Source organism: Manihot esculenta, chromosome 10 (assembly GCF_001659605.2).
Source record: "Manihot esculenta cultivar AM560-2 chromosome 10, M.esculenta_v8, whole genome shotgun sequence".
NCBI classification, from domain to species: domain Eukaryota; kingdom Viridiplantae; phylum Streptophyta; class Magnoliopsida; order Malpighiales; family Euphorbiaceae; genus Manihot; species Manihot esculenta.
This window is the reverse complement of record NC_035170.2, coordinates 30,535,548-30,539,117: the sequence shown is the minus strand read 5'-3', so window position 1 is coordinate 30,539,117 and position 3,570 is coordinate 30,535,548. Positions and strand designations below refer to the sequence as shown.

General features: G+C 36.5%; 1 pseudogene; it reads right to left on the bottom strand.

Annotated features, from left to right (window-relative positions):
• Nucleotides 1–361: 361 nt before the first annotated feature.
• Nucleotides 362–3,267, bottom strand: LOC122724852 (annotated as a pseudogene).
• Between the last annotated feature and the right edge of the window lie 303 nt (nt 3,268–3,570).

Below are 3,570 nucleotides of genomic sequence, written 5' to 3'. Positions count from 1 at the left end.
AATTTACTTTTATACTAGCTATTATATAATATTTAAAATTACCCTAATTTACCAATTGAAATGTTTCCCACATTAAAAGTATAGAAAGTAATTAAATATTATATTTTTTTTATTAAATTTTGTGATATTTTCGTCAAATTGAATATAATTATTAAAAAATTAATTTAAATTATTTAATAATTTTTTTATTAAATTTTATAATATTTTTATTGAAATTGAATTAAATATAATTATTAAAATATTAATTTAAATTATTTAATAGTGGTTGGAAAAATTGAAGTATACACACCTATCATGTGTGGAAAATTTTGATTGAATTTATTTGAGAGAGAAAAATGTTAGCCGTTGGGAAAAATATTATTTAATAGGACAATGAAGAAATGCTGGGAGGGATTGGACCTGAGAGCTTATTGCTTGAGAGATCAAGAGATAGCAACTGGTTCAATTCTGAAATGCTTTCAGGAATTTCACCAGTTAAATGGTTACCTGACAAGTTCAAAACAGCTAGACCTGCAAGTTTCATCAGTTCTTCAGGAATCTGTCCATGCAAATTGTTTCCAGAAAGGTCTAGACTTGTCAGAATGGAGAGGATCTTGTTAAATGTTTGATGCTGGTTTTTTATGTTGGCGCTGTAGCTTTCTCCATAGTAGTGCCTGAAGCTCATTCCATAAAATAGGTAATGATTTATCCGCTGAATCTGAACCATTGCTCTGAGATTGACAAAGCTTGATGGAATATTTCCATTCAATTCATTTTCTGCCAGGTCAAGGATTTGCAGTGAGCTTAAATCTGAAAGCTCTGAGGGAATTTCTCCAGACAAGGCATTTGATCTCAAGCTAAGTATTCTAAGATTCGGGAAAACACTGCCTGTCCATGGTGGAATATTTCCTGTCAACCTGTTGTCTCCAAGGTCCAGAGTTTCCAAACTAGACCAATTATGAAAAAATGATGGGATTTCTCCTGACAATTTGTTGCTGCTGAGGTGAAGTGTTTGAAGCATATTTAGCTGACTCAGTGATCCTGGAACCTTGCCAGACAAGAAGTTTTTTTGAAGATCTAGAACTTCCAGAGAAGGGCAATTTCCTAAACTGGATGGAATGCTGCCTGTTAAATTGTTTCTTGAAAGATCAATGACTGCAGCTGACAACATCTCTCGTATAGAGATTGGAATCTCACCAGTGAGTTGGTTCCCTGAAAGAGACAAGAATCTTGTTGTTGCTAAGATTTCGCCTAACCTATTTGGGATAGGACCAGAAAATTGATTATTTGAAAGATCAAGTAAGGATATGGGGAATCTAGGAAGAGGAATGTGCCCTTCAAAGAGGTTGGAGCTCAAATCCATAACATCAGCAGATAATTTTGATGGGTATGGTAATTTACCTTGTAATTGGTTGAAGGAAGCATTCAAGTCTTTTAGATTAGGAGACATATCCCAAAACCAATCTGGCACAATTCCTGAAACACTGACATTTGAGAAATGTAGATAAATGATGTTGCTTTGGGATTTAAGCCACACAGGAAATGAAGAATTCAGAAGGCATGAACTAATGTAAAGAGACTCCAACTGAAATGGAGGAACCCAAAAGGAAGTGACATTCAAAATGAAAAAGTTTCCAGACAAATCCAAGTCTTTCAATTTGCTTAGCTTTGAGAAATGTGATTCAGAAACTATTCCTGTCAAGTGATTGTTTGAAACATCCAGTTCATACAGCTCAGAAAGTTGCTGTAAACTATCAGGGAGAGTACCATTCAGTTCATTTTCAGCAAGCTTGAGCACAACTAGTTTTTTCAAATTGTCTAAAACAGGGATTGGACCTTGAAGTGAGTTGTACTCCAGATCAAGAACAACCAGACTTTTAAGGCTACCAAGCCAATATGGCAGTTGACCGACCAACTGGTTTGAACTCAGCACTAAGATCTGCAAGCTGGGGAAAGGAATTTCAAAAGGGCAGTTTACTGATTCTCCCTGGAAATCAGGTATATTTCCTGTAAGGTTATTAAACCTCAAGGAAAGAAATTTCAGGTTGCAAAGTTTGCCAATTGAACTTGGAATCCTTCCCTGTATATTATTCCAATAAAGACTGAGATGAGTAAGAGATGTCATGTTTCCAAGGGAGGCAGGGAGTTCTCCGTATAAACGATTCAATGTCAAATCAAGAACTTCTATCTTCTTCCAGCTTCCCCTCAAAATTTCAGAACAACGTGCTTTTTTGAAAGTATTCACAAGTCTCAGGAATCGCAAATTGGGTAATTCACTAAACACATGTGGCAATCTTCCAACATTCAAGCCGCTAAAGCTCAAATCAATGGATACCAGGCTGCTGATGTTGGCAAGCCAGACAGGGAACCTTGAGTTGAAGGGGTTAAAGCTGAGGTCTATGACTGCAAGTGAAGTAAAGTTAACAGAGATAGGAGATGAAATGGTTCCAGATAAGAGACAAGCATATAAGTGCAACCCAGTTAAATGGGGAAGCTTGTTCAATTGCCCAACCCAGTTTGATCCAATCCTTGATAAGTTAACTCCACTCATTGCCAAATATTTGAGGGAGACAAGACCTGTCACCCAATCAAGATTTTCAGCACGTAGAACATGTAAATCATAATTAGTAGCTTGTGAGATTCCCCATATTTGGAGGAATTACACCACGAAACCCAGCATTTGATAGGTTCAGATATTCCAAGTTCTTCCAAGAGTCAAAAAAACTCGGAATGGGGATGTCGCTGAATGAGTTGAAACTCAAGTCCAGATGTCTCAAGGACTTGAGTGCTGCTAGTGAAGGTCTAAGCTCCCCACTCAGGTTCCAGAATCCATACCTGTCACTTGCAGAAGAATCAGAAGGAAGTGGGTAGTCGAGATCCGGTTTACCAACTTTTGGTGGATGTGGGTTGTGGAGATCTACTGTAATAACAGCTCCTGTCTCGCCATCACAAACTATTCCATGCCATTGGCAGCAGTTGGTTCCTTGCCATGATGAGAGCCGGTTTCCAGGATCAAGAAGACCATTTCTGAAATCAAGAAGAGCTTCTCTATCAGATTCCAGGCAATCCACCATCTGGGCATGGATATTACAAGCAAATTCTCTTATTACCAGGCATGTAAAATATAATACAACTTTCAGAAGTGAAAAATTATCCATGAAATTTCAGTTGCTGAGATTTTGAAATCCTTCAGAATACTTTTTGTGGAACCTTAATCTAGAACTTCATTAGCATGAAAGATCATTACTTTTCTTCATAAAATACTTGCAATAGAGACAGATTGCTATAATATTCAATCATATTAGTCAAATGAAATTGACATGTTTGACACATTCTTGTTCATTGTAAACATAAATAATGGCCAAAAGGTCAGGTAATTAGCTTGGCTTCTGTGGAAGTTATGACGTGGTTTTAATTTCTTGATAAGACAATGAGAAACTTCTAATGGGTTACATCATTTCTCTTTCAGCTGAGGCAAATGGCATAGTTGGCCAAGCTAAAATGAAAACTAAAATAACCCTTCACATTATTTTTGTGTTTTATTAATGTAAACTGTTGACAAATTGATGCTGAAAAAGTGTTTTTCGTTTT